This window comes from Ambystoma mexicanum, chromosome 4p, assembly GCF_040938575.1.
Source record: "Ambystoma mexicanum isolate Mex_15411 chromosome 4p, UKY_AmexF1_1, whole genome shotgun sequence".
In the NCBI taxonomy this organism is placed as follows: domain Eukaryota; kingdom Metazoa; phylum Chordata; class Amphibia; order Caudata; family Ambystomatidae; genus Ambystoma; species Ambystoma mexicanum.
The window spans coordinates 105,297,764-105,325,687 of NC_090927.1; the positions used below are offsets into that span (position 1 = coordinate 105,297,764).

General features: G+C 45.4%; 1 protein-coding gene across 1 annotated transcript in view; it reads right to left on the bottom strand.

The window, feature by feature from the left end:
• Nucleotides 1–27,924, bottom strand: part of SNX17 (sorting nexin 17) — a 335,778-nt gene that overhangs the window by 141,126 nt on the left and 166,728 nt on the right. The gene's annotated exons all lie outside the window — the stretch shown is intronic.

The following is a 27,924-nucleotide window of genomic DNA, read 5'->3' on the forward strand; positions in this document are numbered from 1 at the left end:
CAGAGGAACACAGGTGTCTGGAGGGGAAGGGCAGGGTGGGGGGTGCGAGAGAGGGGGTGGGGGGTGGAGTATTTGGTCAGAAAGAGTTGCAGATAAGAGTGGTCCCTGGCCCCAGACAGCCTTGTGTATGATGGAGGGATTTGAATGGAAATAAAAGGATGACATTTTGATATGAATAATTCTAGACAAGAATACAGAGACGACTGTTAAGTTACATTTGTATAGCACCTCCTGCTATGTGTAATGGCGTTGAAGAACACAGTTTACAAAGTAGTGACACTTGCATTTTTGTTGATGGAGCTCAGAAGCCTTTCACTTCTACTAGGAATCAAAATAAAATGCTTCTCCCGGACAACAGACCTCTTCAGGTGTCCCCATGGCAGGGGAAGGTAGATGACCCAGCACACTTTCTTTGCATTTTGGGACCGGTAGTACTGAATGTATCCCCAGAAAACAATTAAAGTACCGGAATACTAAGAATTAAATCGGGAATGGAGGAGCTGCTCACACCACACATATTGCACCCTGCACCCAGAGCTCTGCAGCAGAAGTGGCTGGTGGCCAGACAGCGTTCCTTTAAGAAAATAAATATCTGAAAACATCCCGTCTTTAGAAAAAGCAGAATCAACTTAAGGCTACATGGCCCCTTGATTCCACATCTGCCACAATGTTGTCTACCTACTTATCCTTATGGCCAAATCACCCTGCTATGACGATTGAACACGAGACCAACATTTACACCCAAACGCATTGAAATGAAGCAATGGTCTAAACTTTCTAAGGCCATCATTGTAACATAAGGCATCTCATATTTGAAGAAGCCATCTAGTCAAAACAGAACAGTGAAATTCACAAACATGAGTTTATTTACACCTCGTTTGAATAACCATACGAGTCCAACCGATGACCACCATTAAGGTCGTGCACGCACCATTATGGACAGCCTGTATAAAGATACTGATATTCAACAGTAAAAATTACAATATTGGGTAAATGTTATTTCAAAATGTCATTTGAAACAGGGTATGTATATAAATAAACGTGCATGTAGCACCAAAGTCATTGGTTTTCAAGATATATGCGTCTGAAGTGTAGAGATTTCAACACGATCACACAGTAAGCAAGGACACGTCAAGATGGCGCCCATTAAAAACGAGCGAGTCACCTCATCGAATTCTACTACCTTACAGTTACCATAACAACCTAACAGAACGGCATCGCCGAACCATTGTGGAACGCTGTGAACACACGGAGACACTGAGCAGTGGATTACGGAGAAGGATAGAAGCAAGACGAGATCAACGATCGGCAAGCAGCTGACTGAATTCACATAGCGGCCGCGGTACGCCAACGAGAACACGCACGGCACAGGAATTCAAGCACAGAGGCGAGCATACGAGTCATACGCGCTCTAACCTTTACCCAGCCTGAAAACTAAAATAATCAGGGTTTTGACACTGGGACCCAGCGCTTTCACACAAACGACTGATCCCGGTGCAAAACCCACACCAGAATGCCTCGTAAAAAAGACCGATTTGAGTGAAAACAATTCTATATTGTTTTCTTCACAGACTTAACCAAAAGACCCTTCGTTGCACGCTAAGGAAAGAAACTACTAGGAATCCACCGGCTATTTACAAATGTGGACGGTGTTTGGCAGAACACTGCATCTCGAGTATCAGTGAAGCTGAAGGTCAGAGTTATTTTGAATTAAAATCTTTATAAGGATGATTTAAGAAATAAGGAACACAGAGTGAAACATGATACTGATCAGAACTTTTCTCCTCTGAAATTCTAGAAATTTGTTTATCACAATTTATGATTTGACCGCACCTGATGAAGGGCTGGAATAGCCCGAAACGCGTTGTGCATTAAAAATCTACATAAAAGCACTTAAAATTGAAAGAAAGTAAGCCACACATTTGGATTACCACCAGCAGAACAAATTAGGGAATTAACCCACAAAAAGAGACATATACGTGGGCAACCAATCATAGGAAACTATGGACAATCATGAAAACTTGAGTGGTCAACTCTTATTATATTTTGTTTGCATGTTGTAAAGAATTATACCTGGGATTTCAAAACCTAGAATGAATTGTTTATTTATTTATGCAATGAAACAGTTACCATGTACACAGAAAATTGCAATGTCTAATTAATTGCGAGTAATAGAGAAATTCCAGTTTGGAAATGTATTTTGTTTTGTAACATTAAAAAATGTATCGAACCACATAAGAGTACATCATAATTGAAAGGTAATATTCAAATTTGCATATTGTTATGCACAAGAGTGTGCACGGAGACAAGGTTACTCTGGTGTTGAGCGACCCTGTTCATTTTGTCCGTTTAGATTAGATTCTGTAGCCCAGAATCAGTCTCTGTCAGCACCTAAATCGTATCTAGAAACTGGACAATAACCTTTTCTTGAATACTCTTACAAGTTCACGTCAACAAGATCAATCATTAATCAGGAGTGCTCCTCTACACCCACATTACCAAAGGGGAATCATTGACATGGACCATGCTTGTGCAATGTCCCCAATTTAGCCCCACACACGCAACTGGCTTCTTGCTGATAACACCAATGCATTACTTGGAATGTAAATCAATCTTTTAATGTGATAGGCTGGTGGCTAGACTCCATCTGTACATTCTTTTATCACTTGAACTGGCCCAGCTTGGCCATGAAATAAGTAACCAACAACCTTTATTCTCCCTCCCTCCAATCTCCCCATCTCTTCTCAGGCTCGTAACTTAGGCGTTCTCTTCGACTCCTCTCTCTCCTTCTCCCAACACATCTCCCTCACTTCTCGCTCCTGCCACTTCCACCTCTTCAACATTCGCAAAATCCGCCCCTCTCTCACTTTCCACGCTACTAAACTCTTAATCTCCTCCCTTATCTTCTCCCGCCTCTTCTATTGCTCTTCCTTACTCTTTGGACTTCCTACTTCTCACCTTGCCCCTCTTAAATCAATCTACCACTCTGCTATTTGCACCCTCTGTCTCCTTACCCACCGTGATTCCATCTCTTCCTCTCTCTCCTGGCTTCCTTTTCACTCCCAACTTAAATTTCAATTTCTAGGTCTTGTCTTCAAATCTCTTCATGGTCTTGCCCCCCCCCTTATCTCTCCTCCCTTCTCTCCTACTCCCCCTTCCGTCCCCTCCGGTCTGCTGACCATTTCCTTCTCACTTCACCCCCTCCCCCGTGTGCCTCCTCCCGTTTTCGCTTCTTCCAGCTACCCTTCCTCTTGCCATCCGTTCTTCCCCCACCTTCCCTCATTCCGCACTTCCCTTAAATCTCTCCTTCTCCATCCTCCTCCTTGAATCCCCTAACCCCTTCTGCTCCCCCCTTGTCTCTTTTTCCCCGACTCTCTCCCCTCCCCTCCTCTACCTCCACCCCTGTTCCTCCCTCCCTTTCCCCCTCCTGCCCTCCTCCTTCACTCCACCCCCAACTTGTCACATCTCCCTTTCCTCCCTCCCCTTCAGCTAATTGATCTGTCCATTGTTTTGTTGTTTGTTTGTTTGATTGATTCATATTGTTATGCTTCAACAGTTAATCGTTCATGTTTTATGTATCATGCTGTTCTATGTACAGCGCTTTGGCGTAGGCGCTATATAAATCAATAAAATACAAATATCAAAGAATATACGAGCCAAAGCAAAAAAACATGGTGAAAGGGGATGAGGGAATTCTTAAGCATCAATTGATTATCAACACAGTTATTGTCATTTATGTTTGTCCCAGGCATAGCTACACAGGTCCAGCAATAGTGCAGATGCAGAGGTATACATTGAACACTCGGGACTCTGCATGTGTTCGGGCGATTTGTAATGTTCATGCTTCATCCCCTCTCCTAGTGAGACCCCCCCATCCCCAGCACTTCTGGACTCCTGAACCTTTTTCTTTCCGTCCTGGTTGATTGGAGCCTTTTTCCTCTCATTCATTCTTATGGCCTATGCCTTTTGGAACTCTGTTCTTTACTGTCCTATGGAGTCTACTTTCCTCCATATCTCTTTTAAGCAAGCCATCTGTATTTTACTTTGGCAGCACATAGCTTGTTATGGGCAGTGTTGCTAGCAACCCTTCGAGTATTTCTTCATCCTTACTTTCTACTGTTCTCAAGGAGAGGGAGATACTTTGTATCTCTCCTAAACCTTTATATTCTGAGAGATTGGCACACACCACCTTTTGTGGAGTGCCAAGGGGATAGTTAGTATTCCCCTTCTCTCTGCTCCTGTGACATTTTAGTCACATAGGCACCCTTCTAATTATGGCTGGTGGTCATGGATGTGTTCTACCAACTATTGTGTTATTCTTTACTGCATACTGTGTTCACAGTCTTGGTTGGGCACGATAGGATCACCCAACTACGGACTTGGTGGCTCCTTTCTTTTTTCGCCAATCCAAGCGTGGTTCTTTGTTAGCCCTTCTTCTACCATTCTGGGAGGAGGAGGCCGGTGTGGGCGTTGTGCCTTTGGCGGGAACCCTGAGGTGTCCCCACCTAGGCAGGCTCCAGTGTGTCTGGGCAGGCAGGAAGTGAGGGAGGAGATTTTCACTCCTCTGCCCTTTTGTCTGCTGATGTGCCTGAATGAAACCAGCTCCTTTCTGTAAACTGCTGGGAGAGATGAAGAGGAGTGTGCTGAAACTGAATAAAAGGTGAGGCTCCTGGGGTGAAAGGCAAGTCGACCATTGGAAACTGAAGTAACTGAAGAAAACGACAACCAGAGACACCTGCAGACCCTTTGAAACACCAAAGAGACTACTGCTGTCCTGGCCAGTTTTCTGTGCAACAGAGGAACTCCGAAGAGGTCTCCTTTCCTTTGACTGGTGGGAACAACCAGTCCCTAGAAAAACACCAATCTGAGCGATCTCACGAGGTGCTGTGCCTCTCTAGAGCTGCAGAGACCACGAATACCAGGAGACATCCGACCCAATAGAAGTGCATCATCTTTGAAAGGCTGAATGCGTCCAAGTCTTTGCTGAGCTCCAGGTGAAACTCCAGAGACGCAATCCGACTCGTCCAAGTCCTCTCACCAGAGTGCTGGACTCCAGGAATCGAAGAAGATTGACCGGGCAAATCGTGTCCTTTATTTGTGCTGCAGAAAAGGAGCCAAAACTGCAGACTGCCCAAAAAGAGCTGAAGAAATCTGTGCCAGAGGTCCTCCCTTGAGATTGCTGCTGAGAGATCCAGTCTATTGTCCTGCTGGTCATCACCAGACCAAGGAAACCAGGTCAGATCCAGCGCTGCCACATTGAGGAGAATCCAGCCACAAACATTTCTTCAAACCTAAGGTACTGTGGGGAAAAAGATATTGCTTACTTTAATCCAAAAAGTTGCTCCAGAGCGTTGGAGTGCACGTAGAGGTGTCCAGGGTGCCCACCGCTTACCTCTGGCCCAAGCTGCTGCTCGTGTCCCTTTAGCGACTCCTATAACAGTGTCTCTGACGTTGCGTTATCTTCCAGCTTCTTAAAGACTAGATACTAGAAAGTATCCACAGGAACATTTATTCTTCTGCTGCTTCACAAGACAGACCTCTCTGAACTACCTTTGCGAATTGGACTTTAAAAGCCTGGCTGTGCGAAGAAACTGCCTCCGACATTAAAAACTCTGCCACTATTTGACTAACCAACTGTTTTTCTTCCTAAAAGACTATCTTATGTGGTTTTGCTAACTAACCAATTACCATATTTCTTCTGTCTTGCGTGAGTGCACGTTAGTACCGGAAATGCAGTAGAACTGTCATTAGTGTCAAACGCTGTAACAATTGTAACCGCAAGGAACTACAAACTAAGCAGTGGCCTTCGAAAAGTATCTACAAGTTATCTTATGCGTTTTGGTTCAATGTACTCCGTATTTAAAAGCAGATCTTGTGTAAATATAATAAATATATATTTTAATATACATTTATGTGAGTCTCTTTGAATTGCTTTACTAACTGGTTTCAGTGTACTTACCTACAGCTCACATCTTCCTTTTAAGATAAGCCTGACTGCTCTGCCATTCTACCAAGAGTTGGGGATCTAACAACCATTGGGATAGTTTTATAAAGTCTTACCTCACAGTGGACTTTAGTAAAACTTCCCTAACAATGTGCACATACAAAAGGTCTTGAAGATAAATACAGAGGTCCAATTAGGACCCAAGGTGGTCTCTAGTATTGGAATAGGTCAGGGGATCACTTTTTGCTGCAATTAAAGCATTAAAAAAACGAATGACATATGTGAGGGGTCAGAAATGAGAGGCGGACACAAAGTTGTAGTGTCTTCAACATCAGACATCTTTATTAAAATAAAAGGGTTGGATAAAGGCCCATCTATCCCTATCCTAAAGAGAGTTTCCCAACCTAGGAAAATAAAACTAAAGATCAGTCGGTCTCGTACTATCCTTGTATCCAAAATATTAATCTGACGCTCACACTAAAATTGAGCTAAGAGTGTAAGGAAAGTGTCTCTGATGTAGGTTTGGTAGGAAAGGGTTAAAAAACAAACTGATAAATCCAACAAAATGATTCTTGGATCCAGAGGGTGGTTCCCTTCCCCTGGATGTCTCCGGTAGGATGGAAAAAGTGTCTTTTACAAATAATGACTCAAAGCTGGAAAAGTGTCTTGTTCAAACAACCACTTCTTAAGGATGTTAGTGTCTTTCAAGTAGCCACTTCCCAAGGATGGCAACATTGGCTCTGTCAAGCAACCATTTCCCGAGGATGGCAAAGTGTTTCTTATCCAAATAATAACTTCTTACAGAGAACCCCCTGGTATACACCCCTGCCAAGAAGTCTTTTGTAGGTTTATCAGATACCCTGTTATACTCTCCTGCCAGGTATCGTGCCACAATGTCAACGTATTTAAATTCAACCTGCCTGGTGTTAATTCTGCCACGACTTCCTTTCATATGATGTTTACACATCACCTGGTATACTCAAAGTCTGTGTCCACCAAGTATTTTAAATGGATTAACTGGTGTACTCCCCTGCCAGGAATTCCTTTCTGGAGCTTGTAGATCACCCGGTATACTTTTCTTTCAGACATCTTCTCCCCACATGCTCACTGCCGTAAAGTGCTTCTTAACCAGGGCTTCCTTTAATGTTTTCACTGTCTTTCAGTACAGTTTTATTCTTTCACTGTCTATACTTTCTGGCTCGAGCTACTACTTGTTCCAACTTTCCCCACATTGACATCTCACATATGTAGACTAGTTCAAGTTTTGTCTTAACTCGTTCGCTAGCATTCATTGGCTTGTGTCAATACATGCTCCGACCATCCTCACATTGACACATTATACATGAGGATTTGGGCAAATTCCGTCTTTGTTTTCTACTTGGTCGGTATTCAAAATAAGTTCATAATGGCTCACATGCCTGTCTGTATGCCCCAGGGTCCCCAAATTCTCTGGCCGGACTCACCGTCGTTTGGCAGCACCTCCGACCCGTGGCACGTTGCGGTGAAGCTTTCTTCTTGGGGTGTCATTGTCCGCTCTGCAGAACTTCTCTTAGCTCTTCTTGCTCCACGTTCGGCCGCTGGTAAGCCTGCTGCTTCTGGACCGCACTGCCTGTAGCTTTGCTGTTGCTGCCGGTTCCTTGGCAGTCTCCTTACAGTACCTGCGGTATCTTCTGTGGTCTCGCTCCACGCCGGTAAGTCCTGCCTGCAAGCGACAGCCTCAAAGCACCTGCTCTCATCAGCACGGTCTGCTCCAGTCCTTCTGCCTTCTCTTGTGGTTCTGCTTCCTTCTTCCATTCTGTTTCTCCAATGCGCACAATATTTTTAAATGCCTTGCACAGTTACGCCTCATTACAACAAATAGCCTTCATGTTCAGCATAGTGTTTCCTTTGATTCATATGGACTCCTTCCTCGTCTCAGTACTTGAGGATTTAAGGGAGTTGGAGTCCATAGGATTTACGGTGATTATGTTTGTGATTTTTGATTGGCATAGAAACATCAAGGATATTGTGTGCATCCTGTACAGATGAGGTATGAATGGTATTCTGTCTAGAATGTCTGGTAGGAGAGGTTTTAATGTTTCGTAACTGGATGGATTTGTATAGTGGCAACATGCCATCAGGAATTAAGAATTATAGGCTCTTCATTTATAAGAGAAGAATACAGCACCTCTCCTGATGGTGTCACCACATCTCCCCAACAGTTATCTCCTCGCATGTGATCCTCACTCATACCACCCCAGGGTCAGGTCAGGCAACAGCTGCAGTCATGGGAGATCTGTGGCTTGGGATCAGTGATGACCCCACAGGATTCATCACACATACAAAAGACCTCCAATCCCTCCAAGAAAGTGATTCTCTGTAAACGTGATGCATACAATTTTGCTTCTGTGCCTTTCCTCACCGGCCGCTGAACACTGCAGCTTATTTGGTTAAGAGATCTTTTAATTTGTATCATTCTGGAATATTTGTCCCTTCTCCCCAGAAGGAAGCCACCCCCTGTGAGGTTAGGGAGGTAAGCCCGCTCAGCAAGACCCTCCCTAAGAGTCTGGGCAAGTGGGACCTCACTGGGAGTGACTCCACTCATGGGGACAAGGACTCCCATTCCAGCAAAGAACTCCCTGTCCACAACACATTATCCGCCTACATGGGAATTGGAAAAACGTATTACTTCTGGTTTGGACTCTCAAAATAGTAACATTTCTTCAATCTCTCAACTTCAGGTAATGCTGGATCCCCCCCCCCACTGAAATCCAGTCAAAGAGGAACAACCCACCCTCTTCGTTTGTGATGACGTACATAAAACCACCAGGAACTTTGGAGCAGAGAATCCTACGCAGAGGTGAGCCTCTGATGGGACGGCGTCCTGGAGGGGCAGAGCCGCAATAGACCGCAGGGCTGGCAGTGGCGTGGAGAGCAAGTGAATCGCTTGCCAGACCACTGGCATCCTGACTGACCGAGAAGTCAATGTCAGGAAAGAGATGGTAAAGTGAGTCTTTACCTGGAAGCCTTGGTAGAACGTCACAGCTCCTAAATTCTCTTCATCTTTTGCATCTAAGTTACATTCGCCTGAATCTTCCGATACTTCCGTTGATCCGTTATCTGATCTCTCATCTACCATTGCCTCCGCTATAGAGGTTCTAGCTCCGGAAAAAATTAAGATGATAAAGACAGAATATAAAGGACTCCTGGTTTGATGACAATATCAATCAGGCTAGACAAAAGAAAAGAGCCCTGGAAAGCGATTGGCGTAAAGATCCCTACCCCCCACCCCATGAATACCTACAAGGAATCAGTAAAGAAATTCAAACTTTCTATCATGGAGACCAAAATGAAGAGTTACAATATGAGAATTGACAATGCCAGATCTAGCTCCAGGGAGCTATTGCCCTCCCTCTCAACATCAGGGACACAGCCTCGTGCCAGGAAGTACAAAATGAGTTCTCTAACAAGATCTTGGGCCATCAACAAGCCATCCTTGATCGGAAACTTAGCATCATGGGCTCTAATGAAGATGCCGATACACTGCATACTCCTGCTATACCCACCATACACCTGTGGTACCAAAGTTTGAATTTAAACAGTGCACAGAAGCTGAAATAAATATATTGTCTCCAATTTAAAACCAACATCTTGTCTGGGAGACATATGTCCAACAAATATCCTTAAAGAATGTCTTGCGCCTTGAAACGCCATTTGTTGTATAGGTGCATTATAATACTCAAATAAAAAGAATAGATCTGTTGGTTACATGGATTACGAGGGTGGTGAACATCTAGTTTAGGGATGGCAGACGTCCCACCATTGCTCGAGGAGGCCTGGATCACCCAGTTATTGAGGAAGAGTACCCTGGATGCCTCATTGGTAAAGAAATGAATGACCTAATAACAAACATCCCATTCCTTCTCAAAATCTTAGATCGAGTTGCCTACCTACAACTCCAGGAATTTGTGGAGAATATGAAGATCTTAGGTACCAGACAGCTTGGTCGTAGGGCTAGGCGTGGGACAGAAACAGCCCTACTAGAGTTTAAATCTAATCTTCGGGGGCGCAAGCGATTGCCTTTATTAGTGACTTGATTAGATGAAGTCATTGCAACGGCGTTTTCCCAAACAGTCTGGGCCACACCAGCCTGCAAAAACACTGCGAATCAATTAGCACATAGGTGGCATGCATTTTATACTGCCCATGGTTAAACATTAAGTGTTTACGGCGTTCTTAGCCGTGTCCTCGCACTGGCAAACAAGACGACCGCATCACCTTTGGTCTGGGATGTCTGCCAAGACATTTCATTGACACAGGTTCTGTTCTCCTTAGTATTGCTTTGCTTGTTGTGGCCGACTCAAGCACTCATCTGCTTGGAGTCGCTATGCTGTGTGTGTTGTCACAGGTTCAAATTGCCCCGCTCAATGCCCTGTTGCTGTGGTATGCCCGAGGTGGAACATTGCAGCTTGCCAAATAGCCCGACCGGCATGGGAAGGACCTTGCCTCACTAACTCGAAAGAAATGCCAGAGTGGTGGAAAGACACGGCAGTCAGCAGAGATCGAAGGGGGCCTGGCTCTGCCTCCTCTGCCGACTGCGAGCAGAGTCTTCCTCTGCAATAAGTACCACGCGAGGAAAACAATGGATGGATGTTCTCAAACAGCTTTTTAAAGAAATCAAAAGCACTGGCAGATGAGTTAGGGTGCACTATGTGTCTGCTACAGCTGGAAAAGCTGCGTTCATGTTTGGGAAGGTGTTTCCTTGTATGTGACCTGAAGGAGAAAGCAAACCTCCAATGTCATTTAGAACTGCCCCCCCACCCAGAACCATGCAGCTGTACTTTTAAGACCTGTAACTTTTCGTGGTTGCAAGTTACAGATCTCTTTAAAGCAGGAGGAGTCCCAGTGGCGCCCGCCGCAGAAGACCCAGTGGTGACTGCCACAGCGGAACAGGCAGGAATCCGGCATCTAGATTGAACAAAAGTAGGCACAAAAAAGGAAGCGCGGAGCTTTCATTTTTATGTCTATTTTTTTCAATATGGTAGGGGTCGCAAAAGGCAAGTCAGGCGTGGTAAGGGAGCGACCCCCAAATGACGTAAGACAGTGCTCTCAGACAGTCTGATTTCAAATTCGAGTAGCACTTTATTTTACATGGCTAACATTACCGCTGTACACTGTGTACATACTACTTTATCAAATTAAATGATGCAAAAGCATGTGTGTGTCTGTTGATCCTCTCGGCACCCCCCAGAGGCAGGCAGCCGCCTGCTCCGCCTTATGTACAGACTGGCCCCGATTCTAATGACACCCAGGTTCTCCTCAAGATTTCGGGTAGCTATGTACAAGATCCTGAGGCCCTGAACGAGGTGTACAATGCCATCCAATCTTGGATGGCTTTAAACTCCCTGGCACTCAATGAAAAACTAAGCTGCTCATCGTTGCATCAGGTCCCAGGCTGAAGAAACTGGACCCCTCATATGAGTGTTTCAACATTATAGGCAGTACGATCACTCTGGCCAGATGCGTAAAGACACTGGGAGTGTACTTGGACGCAGAACGGTCTATGAAGCCTCAAGTCTCTCTCATCCGGTCCTTCTGTGGATATATCAACAAGTTGCTGAACCAACTAAGGCCTTATTTGTCGATCAATAACCATTCTTTCCTAGCCACCACCATAGTTAATACCAGGCTTGACCAATAGCCCCCTTATCGGAACATCACAAGCTAACCTCCACTCCCTGCAAATAGCACAAAAAGGAGCGGTGCATGCCATTCATGGTCAGTCTGAACAAAATCATGTGATCCCCATCTAGAAGGGCCTTTACATTGGTTATCCGTGAAACACAGCCTTCGCACACAAGTTGCGGTCACTTTCTTACAAATGTTCCGACAACTACTGCCCCTTGTTAGGGAGAATTCTCAGAAATGTGCCAATACCCTCTGCCTTAGAGACCCCCAGCAACTTTGCTGGATTTTGAGTAGGGGTGTACCGAATAGTACATTTACTATCCGGCCGAATACCGAATAGTTGTACTAAGTATTCTGCCGGAACCGAATAGTGAACCGAATAGTAGTGTAGTACAAATTTGTCAATATATTGTAGACATTTTTCTTTAGGAATATAAATATAGGAAAATTGCATTAATTGGTCCTGCAAAATAAAACTGATGGAAGGTACTCAATATAGCTGTACTATATATATAAAAAACAATAATTCAGAGTGGCACACATCAATGAGCTATGCAGCAGTAACGTGGTGCAGTAAGTAAAAGGCTGCTACCTGGCACGGTATGCGATTACTGTGCATATGTCCAGTGTGTGCTAAAATGGGCATGTAATACGCATCAGGCAAAAACTAATAGAGCAGTGTCACAGTTTGCTAAAAAAAACAGACATACATTCTGCTAACATTGAGTTTATTTTTTGCAAGTATTTCTGTCAAGTTGGTATTTAAATGTTATCTTACCTAATTCAAATTATGTTTTCTTTTATCAATGAAACATTTTAAAAAATAAATTGGGGGGAATTACTCGGCGGGAACCCTATTGACAAGAACTAAATTACAGAATATTTTTCCCTTTTTGCACAATTGAAGTCAGTCCTGAGCAGGAAGATATTTTTAGATCCAAAGCATGGTGGAAAGGCCCAGTCCCTCCTTGGAGGGAGGGTGGTTGGTACTCAGTTCTGAGGAGTTCAAACAGAGCATGGCACGCACATGAGCTAAATGCACCCTTCCTAGCATGTACGGTCCAGCTGTAAAAAGGTGCGAGTCCTTTGTGGCACTATCATTCTCGCTTGACTGTGTTTTGATGCAGCCCATAATGTCCACCCACATTCAGTACACTTAAAATTAGGCGCCATTCTTGCATACAAGACTTCAGTACACTTCTGCATATAACACACAATCTACATTTTTTTTTTAATGGAAACCTAGCATCAGGTGCAAACTAATAGCATGGTATCACAGTTTGCTAAAAAGACATGTGCAAAATCAACCCGTGTCGGGAAGAAGCATACAGCGTTATATGAAAAGCACATGACAAAGTAGGGTGCACATTGCTGCACACACAATATATTTACATGCTTCAGAAAGCCTGCAGCAACTGCAGTGAAATTCTAGTGATGTGTAAATGCCCCTGCCAAGGCATCAATCAGAATGGGAGTTGTTTGATTGTAACATGCTTGAGACCATCATTCAGAAAATAATTGCCAATTACTTGACAAAACACACACTTGGGCCCATGCAGATTCATGAAAAAAACATCAACTAACGGAATGGCCGGCCTGAGTATCCTATTCAAGATGACACCGAGATGCCTCAAGGGTGGAAAAAGGCTGGTGTTGCAAGTGCAGTGGGATAGCCATTTCAATCCAGGGGATGGGCGACAATGTGACACCCCCTCCCCTGAGGCAACACCTCAATGAGACAGGCACATTAGCACAAAAGCCAGCAAGAACGGGGGTGGAGCAGCAAGTGTTACTGTTAATAGGGGCAGTTAGGCGGCAGAGGGTGGCATGTAGTGGCAGGTTAATGGTGGTAAAGTTATGGGGACAGCAGGGTTCCGGTCTACTTCGTTCAAAACAAAAGGCCTTTTATCCTCTATGCGTCTGAGGAAGGCCGCTCAGGAGGGGGTGCTGACAGTGATCAGCTCTGGGGTGGGGCCAGATGATGGGAAATGTTTTCTTTTAATTGGACAAAGTCCTGAAAGCAATACAAACTTTGTACCTGTTCATTTCGGAGCACTAGGAAAAAATAGCAAGCAGATCTGTGCCACAAGTGCATTTACCTTCTTTCAAAATGTTTGCTTGCATAGTGTAAATACATTTAAGGCAGGAAATAAATTCAACCTCGACACAGCAATGTATATCCCCTCCTCAAAAAATACCACTGCTAATTGAAACAGCAAGTATTAGAAGAAAGAAATGCCGGTTAGATGAAAGAACGGAGCCCTGTGGAAACGCGCTCTGCATCTGCTCTGCTCTCGAACAACAAGAGAAGCTTTTTCAATGGTTATCTTGGCAACAGCGATATGCACCCTCCTTACCTGTAGGAGTCCTTTCATCCCAGGGAAGGGTCCTGTTTGCTTATTGGAGTGCAAAATGTGTTTTTGGGAGTCCGCGTTTTGCTACATGTGCTGCCCTGTGGCCATGGAATGTAAGGGCCCCAAAGCCCGGGGACACCACCATTTTCCTGGGGTACCCCAGTGTGCGCGAGTCACCTGGTCTCTCCCCGGCTTGTGTGTCATCACATGCCACTCGAGCTGGGTGCGGTAGGCAAACGAGGAGCTGCAGAGGGGGCAGGCGAAGTTCTCCTCGTTATTCTCGTGGCGGTACTTGATGTGCTCCTTCAGTGATGTCAGACGCTTGTAGCCACGGTCGCAGTAGGGGCAGGTCAGCAGTTGGGCAAAGGCATCTGGAGTTCCAGGTGGGTCTGTTGCCAGGAGACAGGGGAGAGGAGAGCAGCCCAAGAGGTCAGGGAATCAATGGCAGCTAATGGGCTCGCTGCCCGAGATGGCATGACAGCGCAAGCTGCAATCTGCTACCTCCAGAGACACACCCAAGGAAAGTGTCTCTGACTCATCCCATCCCGCACTGCACAATCCATCTCACAATTTGGGATGGCCTTTTTGAAAACTCTACATGCTGTGTTATTTGTAGGGGTGTAACAACTTCGGCTTCGAGTACAGATTGAATAAACGTTCGGCCGAATGACGAATAACTTGTTTCAGCCGGAATTCGGCCGAATGTTTACTCGAAGCCGAAGTTCGGTACACCCCTAATTTTGAGGACTTGATTTGTTTAACCTGGAGAGCGCGAGACCCTTTTTCCCCACCCTCTCATGTATTCTAATGTGATTTTGTACACCGTTTCTTTTTGGTTGTGGAGTCTGACAAACTCCATAGGCATCATCTTTTACATTGTGTCACACAGCACCTTCAGTGCAGTGACACAGGGAAGTCTTTCCGATTTCCCAAAGGTTTAAATACCTTCTCTTGGATAAACTACTGTTTCCCAAAGCAGTAAAGTGAAATTGACTTTACTTACCATTGTAACTTTCTAGACCCAGCACACACTATCTTACAATAGGGTGCTAGAGGGATTACTAAGTACTCCCTTTGTCTAGTTTCTCATGTAACATTTTTATGTTACCCTTTCCTCACTGAATGGTTGGTGGCAGTGGTTTACTTTTTAACTACTGTGGTGTGCATTTACCTTGGGCTGTGTTTGCAGCTGCAGTAAAGCACCCCAAGTGCCATTTTTGTCAAAATGGCCCTGGTCTTCTTTTTTCACCTTCTTTGTGGCAAGGTCCTTCTTGAGATTTACTCTGCGCGCCAAACCAGGTTTGGTCCCTTTCTTCATTTTGCCTTTGGCGGGATTCATGAGTGAAGCTCGCATCTGGCTCCAGGGTGTCTGGCGGGATCCTCCGGACTCCCAGGAAGCAGGACTGACCGAGCCTGGGCCTCTCAAAAGAGTGCAGAACACCAGATGCAAGGAAAGCCCATCTCGACAGCCATAAACCATGGTGTTGCTATTTGCAGTAGACGTGAGGAGCTGAAACACTGAAGTGCCACTTGTTTGAAGTTTGCCAGTTGTGAACGGTGACCATCCACATTGCAGTGGAGGAGTCCCCAGAAGTTGTCCCCACTACTGAGGGCCAGGATCAGTGAGATCTGCAGAGCTGCACAGGAACAGAAGTAATCTGCTGCGCTTTTTCTTCAACCTAAAAGGTACTGTAAAGTCTGAGAGAACTTAGCTCTTGTTGTGTAGTCACTTGTCCTCATTGGAGACTTGCTTGGTTGCATCTGTAGAGTTGCTAACAGCTTCTTTACCTCACAAGCCTAATCAGCTTGTGACCCTACTTTGATTTCTTCTATTCTACCAAGACTTAAAACATTGTCAAAGACTTTCTACTTACCTGCAAGAAGTGCTTCAGTTCACCTTGACTTTTTCTAACTTAAACATTGGCTGGCCTGGCTCCCTGCATGACTCTTCGCTCTTCCGTTTAAGTGTTTTTGCCTTCCTTAAAAAGTAGTAACCTGCTTAAGAATCCTTGTGTTAATACTTGTTTTATTCTGATCCCTCTTTTCTTTGACACCCTACTAAGAGTGTATTTTTAAAGTGTATTTGTTTGTTGCTGAACATTGCTCGGAAGAACAAGTTACGTACCAACTGGTAAAGTTCTTTCGACTGGATGTTCCTCCAACGTATTCCACATCTTTGACATGTAATGTGCACAGCTGTGGACATTACATGTCAAAGATGTGGAATACGTTGGATAACACAATCCATTCGAAGAAGGCTTACTATAACTGACTGGTAAATTAATAGTTGTTTACTCAAGAAACCTTGTGTGCAAGTGTTTATTTGAATACTTGTCACTGTGAATCTCTATGCAACTCCCCTAGAGCTCACATTGAACCCTCTTGAGATGAGCCTGGCTACTCGGCCACACTACCAACCTGTGTAGTACAGACTAATACCAAAGGTTGGATTCCTAATGCCAGGTCGTCAGTGTTGTTTTAGTGCACCCAAAGAGTAGTGCATGCAATCTTGCCTAACACCCCTCAATATTTGACGGATCGTTTGATCGCCAATCAACCCAGTCACAATTAGCGCTCCAATGACAATCACAAATTGGTGCAACCGCGTTTTAGGCTGATCAAATTCAGGGGAGCCAGCTTTGATGTGCAAGCACCAAGAGAGTGGAATACCCTACCTCTGTCCCCGAGAGCATCCCTGTACCTGACAGAATTCAAGAGATCTATCAAAACCAACCTGTTTAACAATAGGTTGAAGAGAATCTTATCTCTTTGCCTTCTTACCCCCCATTCTGACTTCCCGGCCAGTGCTTTGTCCTTTCCTAGTTTCTGTCCCCGATTATTATATGTGCACCCTGAGGCCTGGTCATGTGGCACGTTATAAAAATAAAAAATAAATAAGCGTGTTATGTGAGGGGTCAGAAAAGTGAGACCGTTAAGTAGATAGTTTTCCTACAAGTTGCTATTTTATTAAATAAGGGTGAGTAAAACGCCTCACTTTCCCTTACCGAACAAGGATTTCCCTACCTGTCGAACTAAGACTAAAGGAAAACTCTGAAAATGTATCTGTCCCCTCACACTTATCCATACAACATAATCATACAGGTATCATATGGCTGTTTAAACTAAATAAAATAACAGTTCTATTCAAACAGAAAGTTTGTAAATGTACATCCTTATAACCAAGGTCGGATCCACTTACCCAGGTTTAATTCAGGATATTTCAAACCAAAGTTCAAATCATTAAAGTTCTTTTCAATTACCAAGTTCCACTCCAATTACAAATCAAAGTGCTTTTCGTTCCATAAGTCCTTCACTTGACACTTGGAATGTCTTATTACCAAACAGGATTCATCATTTTTTTAAATGACTGTCAAAGTTGCCACAAGCTGTCTTCACACTTCAATATAATTTTTCTTCTTTGCAAAACAACTTTCACCTTTCTTCTTCTTAACAACTTTTTTTCAGAATGGTTTTAGAACAGTTCATCGTAACACATTTAGTAAACTAGTCTTTTTCTTTCCACCACAACCTTATACCACACTGCATTCAATCATCTTCTTCCTGGTCCACTCGCCTGCCAGGACAAAGCTCCTACTACTAATCTGTGGTGAGGTTTGCTTCAGACTTACCGCACTTTAAATACTCAATGGGGAAAGTAAATGAAAAACAACTTCTTGGATGAGTTTTGTCTTTCAACAACAACAAAGGGATTAGAACTTTTTTCATAAGGATAGAGCACACATTGATAATGTTTTTCACATTGATTCATTTGCTGTAGGCAATGCAGGTTACATTTCTGTTCCTCGATTCATATAAGGAGAGATGTCCTCCTGCCATCCTTGGTTTCCTTCCAAGTATCCCTTATTAGGAAAATTGGTATCTTTTTTTCATTTATAATTGCCTTTCTTTGGCTTAGACGAATTGAGTACCATTACGTTGGGTAACAAACATTTATTAGGTGGCCTGGGGAGGGAAGGGGGGGAGGGGGGGCTGGTGAGGGTTGAACGTGCGCTTTGCAAATACATCTGTTACAAATACATCCGTTAAGTTAGGCAATGCGGATCATAATCTTTTACAAGGGAACTTCTTTTTGGAAATCCCATTCACTTTGTTTGAATATGCTTCTCTTTTGGCTTGGGCAACGGTAGTTACAATGTTGTTATACTCAATAGGCCTCATTACAAGTTTGGTGGTAACCTTGCTAGTAAAACCGGCAAGCTGCCGTCAAACTTGCAATATTTTTCAGCGCCCGCAAATGGGCAATTACCGGGGCGCCCGAAAAACAGATGCTCCCCATTCCCATTCGGCCCCATAGGGCTGAATGGGTAGGTTTGATGCACAGGCAGCTGGTGGGCAGAATGGCACTCGCAAGCACAACTCTTAGTTTGCCGGTTCAGGAACTACGGTACCGCCAAGCTTACCGGTACCCTAGTTCCCAGAACGACAAACTCATAATGAGGCCCAATGTCTCTTAAAATAAGAGTTGCGGCCAAATGGTTTCATTTGAAATGTTATTGAAGAGCTTCCTTTGAAGCCAGTGGTCTGTTTAGGACCGCCCCGGGGTTACCTGACAAAGGCAAATTCACTAGTCTTTCTGTGGGTCTCTGCTGAACCTGCTGCTTCATGTTCTTCCATCGTCTGGTTTGCACAGGTGTCCGACAGCCCCGGTAGTGTTTCCATTGCTTGCGCCTCCTGTATTTGGAGCACTCTCGGCTCTGTTCGCACTCCGGTGAACGCCACACACCAAAGCTGCACGCAGAATCAGGAGAGTTTCTCTCCCCCTCGGGACAGCCAGTTTCCATACTGCTGCCTGTTCTCTGCAGGCTACCGGTTTCCCAACCTCAGCGACACAGCGTCCTGTTTCCAACACAGCGGTGCCTTACTTGTTCCTGCTGCTTACACTGCTTCTTCCTCCTACTACTACTTCTTACAATGACCCGCACCTGAAGGGGCTTTAAATGTTCAAAGTTCCTGCTCAGGTGCGGGTCTTCATTTTAACATAAAAATCCTAAACCTTACAATAAGCCATTAAGACTGTGGGATCATCAGGGAAGTTGGTTAGAGGGCTTTCCCATTCCTCCTGACCAGAGCCCCCTCCCATGTGATAAATCCCCAGGGTCAGGTAGTGGCTGCCTTTCCCTGGAGCACATGAGAAGGGGCACTTCCAAGATGGCTGATGTTTTCTTTCTCTGTCTCCTGATGCTCCTCTGACTTCCACCTGCATCTCGATTGGCCGCTGTGTGCTGTTTACACCAAGGAGGAACCGGCAGGCTTTAGCCGACCCTCCACCTAAGGCCCACAACGAAAGCCCCGTCTACCCCCGTCTACCACGGTAGACCGCCACGCTGCCCCCCCCTGTGATGGTGAGTGTGCCCCTCCCCCCCACCCTTATCCTGATCCTCCCCTGACTTTTGGTAAATTCCGGCACTACCTCAATTGCCGCCAGGCATAGTAATTGTAGCCGCCTGTCTTTCCCCATCCACTCTCCTCTTCCCCTCCCTATTACTGTTAATTTGCACTTTAACATTTGTCCCATGACCTTGTGATAGCAGCTTGTTTGTCTCTCCTCCCCTCCTTGCTTCTTCTCTCACTTCCCCCCTCCAGCGCTACTCTGAATCATCGTCAGACCTAGTAGGTTAGCTGCTTGTGTTCTTCTCCCCCACTCCATACCCCCCCCTTCCTCTTGTTTAATTTTCCGGCACTACGTCAATTGTCGTCAGGTATAGTAACGTAACCACCCGTTTAGTCTCATTTCTCCCCCCCACCCCTCCCTCCCTCATTGTTCCTTGCACTATCTGAAATGTCGGCAGACTAATTAAGTTTCAAGGACTTGTAAGAATGTAACTGGTATTTCTCCCATGTTCCCTCCCTCCTTGAAGTGCTTTGAAACACATTGTGTTTAGGCGCTATACAAATAAACAATCAATTGAATTCAATAGATTTATAACAGAGCCCTTTTCAGAGGTAACAGATATAGAGCGGGGGTAGGATACAGAGGGGCACAGATGAGGGGGGACAGCTGTACAGGGTGATGAGGTGTCAATGGTGTCTAGGCTGTAACAAAAAAGTTGTGTTTGTATGCAACACATTTGCATTGTCTGCAATATAACTACATCGGGGGGGGGGGGGGGGGGAGGACAGGCGGGAGGTTGAAACCCCTTTCCGCTGGATGTGTCAGTACCTCAACACCCTTGTGCCAGAATGTCTGCGTGCAGAACATTATCCCCTGGCTTGCCAGTATTCCCCCATTTCCAGTAAGCTAGTATCCCAAGACCAGACCGAGCAACCCAGTGAATGAACAGTACCCTTGGGATAACCGTATAAAAGAAAAAAAAACGCTTGTGGGACCCGCAGTGCAGATCCAAAAAGTAGCAGGACGTCCTAGACTATTACAATAGCCAGAGAGGAGACTTCTGCGGCAACCCAGGAAATCTCATGGAGCCACCAGAGGAAGTCGGCAAGCCAGTACCAGCCTGAGAATCTTCTAGCCACTGGGGATCAAAATGGGAGCTAGCCCACCCTCCCTAAAAACCTGGGGGAAACCCTAGTGAACGGGGACATCAAGCAGCAATAAATAAATATGCCACCATCAGTGATGCACAGAAAACCTGCACACAGTAAGTGTGCAGGTCTTCGCCCCTTTTCACAGGTTTCCCCTCAGACATACATGCCCTGGGTGGGGGAGGCAGAACCAGGCTGGCCAGCGAAAGGGGGCCAATCAGTACATAGATAGGGAGATTGAAGCTGCAAGTATGGATTGTTGAGGTAAGAATATTTTTGCTACAGGAAGTGACTGTAGTTTTATGTGCTGGCCAAAGACGCCTAAATGCTAGGTGGCAGAATCACTACAAAAGGGTCCCATTTTGTCCAGGGGTGGGGGGTAATAGTGGATCCTTCACACTGTAAAAATAGGTTTAGTCACCGGCTGGGGGCAGCTTTATACTTTTTAGGGGCTGCACAGTGTTGTAGCCTAGCTATCACATGTGTGGCCACTTTCAAAGGGTGGGTTGGGGTTGGGGGGGGTTTAAGCCCTATGACCAAGCAAATCTGGGATTTTTCGTTGCATCTTTTTCTTGAGTAACATATATTCTGGTTATTTGTGCCTACATAGGCTCTTGCCCGAGACCACAAACATTCCTATGTGTGAGAGGAACCCATTTCAGACTGTATCTGGGCTGCCCAGACATCCCAATCGAAATCTTTGATGGAATAATTGGAAAATATGAGGTTGACTGGCCTGTCTTGATACGATAGCCGCTAAAACTTTGACTAGTGGATGGATGCCAAGTGGAGGAATGGGGTAGCTCCCAGGTATAAGCAGGTGTGGGTGAGTATGCATGTGTATGTTTTCATCCGAAGCTATTACTTCAAATCTGCCCTAGAACCACATCCTTGTAACAGAGTGCCTATGCAGTCTTTGCTGTGGGTGTGTGCCGCTTCCCATCTTCCAAAGGCAAAGCTCGGCTCTTCTGTCCAGAGGAATCCCGTCTGTCTTTTACTCCCTGTGATCGATTGGAAGTAACTGGATCATCCTTCACTGCAGCCCTATGTGCCTCATTTTAGGTCCTGCCTCCTTGGTCTACAACTGGGTGTCCTACTGCTGCTCCTCACTATGGGACATCTGACTTGCACATCTGCAACTGCTCCTCAGTGTGGGACCATCTTGCTGCTGGCAATGAGTCCTTTTGGCCCGCTCTCGAGTTGCTTACTGGTCAGCTCTGTTCCCAATCTTTGCTGTTGCCATGCACTCGCACCTCCCCATTATGGGTCACCTAGAAGGGGTGGTTCTTCGTCCCAGGCTGTGTGGCTCTGGCCGTGGCACAGTCTGGAACTGTGAACCAAGCTGCAGTACTGAACCACTACCAAGCTAGAGCCCAAAACCGGCCTGTGGAGTCACCTCTGCGCGCACCTGCTCTCTGGGCCTTCCCCCACAGCATCTTTAGCCTTGGCAGATATCCACATGTTTTCTTACTCCCAATCCTGTTGCTAGTGCTTTTCTCCAACGTTTTTGGGTACAGAGTGCCTTGTGTGCTCTTTTCCCTCCTACCCATGACCATCTTTGTTCTGAGAGACCGAGTCCCACTCTCCTGCCATGCTTCTCTGGGCCTTTAGTGGTGGAATCCCAGGCCCGACCCAGTGGGGTCCAACAGACTCCTTAGGCGGATGGCTACCATTGTCTCTGCATCTATAGACTACAAATCACACGCATTTGGCTTTTCACCATAACCACAGCAAACCTATTGGTGTTTGTCCTTTTAAACCATATGGGCAAACTTTATGGGGAGTCTTAAAACTTTTTAATGTACAGTATTTTATATTTTGGCTAGTGATTCACTCAGAAGTGACACGCCAATCTAATACCACCATTTAAACAATCCGACCCCAGAATTCAGGGCAAAGCTCAGTGAGTAAAATTATTCAAAAATGGAAATATATTTCAAAGAATGTGGTAGTTTCCACAAACTGGGTCTCCAGCTATGCCCTGAAGATCACTACAACCTATGGGTATGAAATACAACTCCAAATGTTATTTTACCTGCTTATGTGAATCTCAACAGAAGTCTACAAAAAGGTACCCACTTTCAATCTCAACAATCTCCACATAAATATGCTGTATTCTAATAAACACTAAACATACTGACATTTCTGTTTGGGACATCACCCCCAACCATCCTGGAGCTCTCTCTGGGTTGCATTACAAAATGTCCACCCGGGAAGGCATGGTGACCCTGCTGGGCCTCCCTAGAACCACTGATGGGCTTGGGGTTGTTCAACCCACATCGGACATCTCCCGAAACCCTTTGGGATAGCAGTGGTTTAGCCGTTTACCTTTGTGGCTAGGTAAGTGCACCTACACACGTGAGGTACCGTTTTCATCGGGATACCTGTGGGACGCAAGAAAATAGGACAGGTGTTGCTGGCGGCATGTTAAAGTGGTTTCCTGGTGGCAAATGTCAGAAAATTGTGAGGGGGGTTTTCCTAAATGTTTGACTTTGCCAGCGCTTGTGGGTAATACATTCTAGGGTGATTCACGCAAGTCAGACCTCTGTATTCGCATGGTTGCCTTTTCAGACATGCATGGGGTTCCCCGTTTTCTGTGGTGGCTGCGACACCCCAAGCCCAAATCTGCGGGTTGTCCAGAAAGAATAATCCAGTCTTCCCCAGGGCATTTGATGTACCAGTGGTTTGGCTTTCTCCTTTTGCCCCTGGTAAGTGCACTCACACGAGGTACCGTTTGTCGGGACACCTGTGGGAAGGTAGGCCATTTGTTGTTTTCTCTTGGTTTTGATAACTATTTCATGCATTTGCTAATGCACCTTGTTACACAACCCTTTCATTTCCCAAATGTAACCTACATTTAGTTACTGCTTTAGGCACTGTATGCTTTTGTAACCTGCACAAGTCACCTACCCATCAAAAGATCTGCCTGTGCTCTTTCAGAAAATGTATGCTTGCCATTCCTCACTATATTGGTTTTCTTTATTTACACATGCTAATTATGCCAGTTTAGGCCGTCAGCATAAAAATCCTGTGCACCATGGCTCAGTGTTTGGCTTGTGGTATTGCTTGTTTTGTGAAACATTACGAAAAATGTGTGATTTTCTAACTAGAAGGGTCGAGTGAATATAGCGGTGCATTGCTTTTCTCAATATTCACAGAAGCCATTACCTTACAGGTCCGACCATGTCCAGCACATACCCTTTTTTTCGTCATTTTTCACATTTTTCTCCAAAGGACGGCACTTTTACCTACATAGTTGTTACCTGACCTGCACAAATTACCCCTTCACAAACTTGGAAAGTTGTCTACTTTTCAGAAATGTATGCCTTTCGGTTTTACAATTCAGCTTTCCTACCCTCCTCTTCCATTCAGTTCATGCATGTCCTATTGGGAAAACAAGGGGAAAATTGCCTACCTTTCACAAAACGGATGGTAACCTTATAAAAATATGTTTTTTGTTTACTCTCAACCTGTCCTCAATTTGCCATTTTCCGGGCTATCAAGAACAACAAACCCTTCAGGCTTCTTTGTAGATCATTTTATTGGAATTTTCTGGAAAAACAAAATTTGCTCCCTTTTGTTATTTTCTCTCACCACCATACAGCAAACTAGGATTCCTTGGTGGCGTTATGACCGCATTCATGTGGGAAGAAAAAGGGCCAGATTTAGAACAGATATCGGATGTAACAAAAAAGTGAGATTGAATGAAGACATACTGAAATCACTAAAAAAAAAAAAAAAGAAAAGGCTCGGCATTGTGTGGAATAACCATTGGCAGTTAAGAGGTCAAAGAAACCCCATCTCACTTTGTATTGGATACATATAGAAGGAGCAGAGAATATTGGGATATTAGCACCTATGTCCCAGTTTTGAAATGTGTTTCCCTGCATTCCCAGTCGTTTTACCTTCAAAGATTTCACACTGATTGAGTTGGGCAATTTAGTGAATTGGGGTCGATTTACATTTTCAAATGAAAATACTTGTTTTGGGAGAACCAGTCAGCCAGACATCCTGCTGGCAAAGCCTCAATTCTGGTGGCCCTTTTGGAATAAAACTCCAATTTCCGGCTGGTGGTCCTCCCTCTATGGGCTGCTCTGGCTTCCTTCTCTCAATGGACAGGTCTGCCATCTGCTGAGTTAATTCCATTGATCTGAAATTTCCAGGTTGTACCCCTTCAGTCTCTTGCTCACCCATTATTCCATAAACTTACCATAAAAGATTGTACAGAATTGCAATCTTTTGAGTGCCTTGCCCACCCCTACCGCTTTCCCCTGAAACCCCCCCCCCCACCATCCCCTGTCCCAGGGGCCAGAGCGATGGGTCTAAAAGTACATTTCTCCAGAGAGTCCTCTAGGTCTTGCCGGAAACACATTATTGCCCTGGTCACTCCACCAAACAAAATTATGACTTCTACATATGCATGTAAGGGCAATATACACCACAATTAAAAGCATATTGGCACATCCGAAGGGCACATAAAGGGCTAAACATCCGCATTGCAGATGTTCGCCTCTGGGATAGGATTTAAATTGATGCATCATGTAAAGAACTTCAAGTACCAGCACTGTCACTCTTGACAGTCTCTGCTCTGACTAAACTATTGCCATACGTCAACCTCATCACGGAATCACCTTGATTCCGCAGCCTCACTGGCCCCGGTGCCCTGACATCTGCTTGATCACACCGCTTGAAACGCAATTACCTCACTTTTGTTACTAGTTTATGCAAACTGCTAGCACTATCTGCGTTTATATGCCCAGTTAACCAGTTCACTTTGTATTTTGTATATAGCATGCTTTCGCTATGACGGTGCTGCCCATGCTAGTTAACCTGAACTGCCTACTGAATAGCATGGTCACTGCGCTACTTTGGCCGGCTGCCACGCTATGCATGCCACATTTGTGCCCTGCCAGCCATATTGAACTGTATTGACTGTGCCACTATTGGTCGCTTGCCATCCCCTTGCCTGCTGCATATTGCCTATGCTAGTCAATTAGCATATCTGAATTGCCTCTTGTTTTGCCTGGTACCCAAGACTCCTGTTCGGTCTATATTCTAGGCCTGTTGCCCATGTGCCCACCCAACCAAACTGATCTGTATCTACTGTGACCCACGAATCATCTGATTCGGACACTGCATAGCCTACTAACTGCACATCTACTGGTCGCCTCTTTATGCTGGCACTTGTACCTACCTGCCAGCCTATCTTACCTCTTATTGCTCTCCTGCCCAACTGGTACTGACCCACCGTCTAGGCAGATAACTTAGGTTCCTCCCCTACCTCACTTCACCTGATCTAGCCCTTAAAATGCATTGCACCTTTGACTCTCACCACTACCACTTACCCTCGCTTGCTAATGCACCAAAGCATGCACCCCAGTCCACTCGACATCTGTTCACATACTTCTTGTTCACCTTTCAGATCCTAATCTGGTCACCCCTTCTCACCTGCACCACACAGCTCTACGTCTCGCCCACTTCAACAATCAGTATAACATCATCTCCTGAACTACCTCTCACTCTCATCATGACAGGTCCTAATCCCTATTTAAACGCGCCAGCCCTCTGGCTACTACATTTTGCCACCAAACCGACCCCTAATCAACCATGTCCCACTATCATTAGAAATTCCAGGCTCGGCTCGCGCCTGCGCCACCTACCTCACCACCATCCCACAACCTTCAACAACCTGATTACATCCGCCAGACACCACTCTAGGCCTGACATAGGCACAGTCAATCCGGTGGCGAGTTCCTCTCTATCACAGGAACACACTGTTGCCAATTGTCCACCATTGCTTCATCATGCCATATCGACCTCTCCCAACCATTCCAGTCAACCATGTGCCTCATCAGTTAGAAACCAAAGATTAGCTTCCAGATGTCTCCACTGGTCCTACCACCTGAACTATCCCACGCTTGTTAATATCTCAAACTCCAGCGATAACAAAACCACGGCCCACTCGGCACCTAAAATTGACTCACCTCCTCCTGTTCACATTGCCATCGCTGCCCCTAAACTCAAAGGCGTGCTCATTAACGCACGCTCCATCCCCGCACACGCCCTAGATATTGCAGATTTCATAGTCACAGAAATCCTTGACTTTCTCGCAATCACGGAAACTTGGCTGCATGCAGCATCCGGTCCTTCTCTGACCCTGGCCATCCCAGACAACTATTCCATTATCAGGTGCGACAGGGACACCAATCAAACTAAGGGGGGTGGACTAGCCTTCATATTTAAGAGTTCACTTAACCTCAGAGCTGCCAACAGCCTGCAGCTACCATCAGCAGAACTACTGTCTATTAAACTGCCGATCTCTCCTAATCACACGGCCACTATACATCTCATTTACAGGCCCCCTGGCCCGACCTCTTCATTCGCAGAGGACATTTCATCTATCCTAGCTACTAGTACTAAGCCCAACTCGCAAATCATTATATTGGGAGACTTCAATCTAGGCTACCAAGATACGAATGACACCAAAGCCTTTGACCTAGAAAGAGTCCTGGCCGACTTCGGTCTCACCCAACATGTCAATGAGCCCACCCACATCAAGGGTCGCACTCTTGACTGGGTCTCTGACTTGAACTGTGCGCTTAACGTCACCGCTGTGTCGCCATGTGCATGGTCTGATCACCACAAAATATCATTCTCCATTAATTCCACTCCACCCACAGATAAACCCAACCTTGCCCCTCCCACTTCCACACGCAACAAAAAGGATATTACGGTCGAGAAATTACTCCCACTTATCCTTCCTCTTTTGAACTCGGCGTCCACCACGTGCTCGGACCCTACAGTGCTAGTAGACACCTACAACTGCGTCATGCTAAAAGCCCTTAACACCATTGCCCCCCTCAAACTGCGCAAACAATAACCGCGGCTCCACCTTAATTCTTGGTTTACCCCGCACTTACGCGACCTGCGCAAAGAAAAAAGAAAAGCTGAGGCCCTTTGGAAAAGCTCACCTTCCCTAGTCAACAAAAACAACCTCACCACAGCCTCCCTTACCTACAAAGAAGCCATCCTACCTGCTAAAAAGGAAGTATACAACAAAAGGATCACTCAAGGCCAATCAAATACCAAGGAACTCTTCAAGATCCTTAAGGAATTGGGAGTCCCCAGTTGCCCCGCTTGATACATGCACCCCTGACACTGAATGGTGCTCCAATATTCAAAAGGCACTGCTTGATAAAATTGCCTTGCTCCAAGACAAGATGAACACTAAAAAAAGCCACCTCGCCGACTCAACGGGTAACCCCCCCATTATACAAAACCCTTTCTCCCAAACATTCCGTCCAACCTTTCAGCTTCTCACCCCTCACCATTAAGGAAGTCGAAAATATAACGAAGCTTAAGCCTTCCAATTGCCAAGGTGACGCCTGCCCTGCACCGGTCATAAAGGAAGCTGCTCATGATCTTGCCCCTTTCATTACCTCTTTCATTAATGCCTCT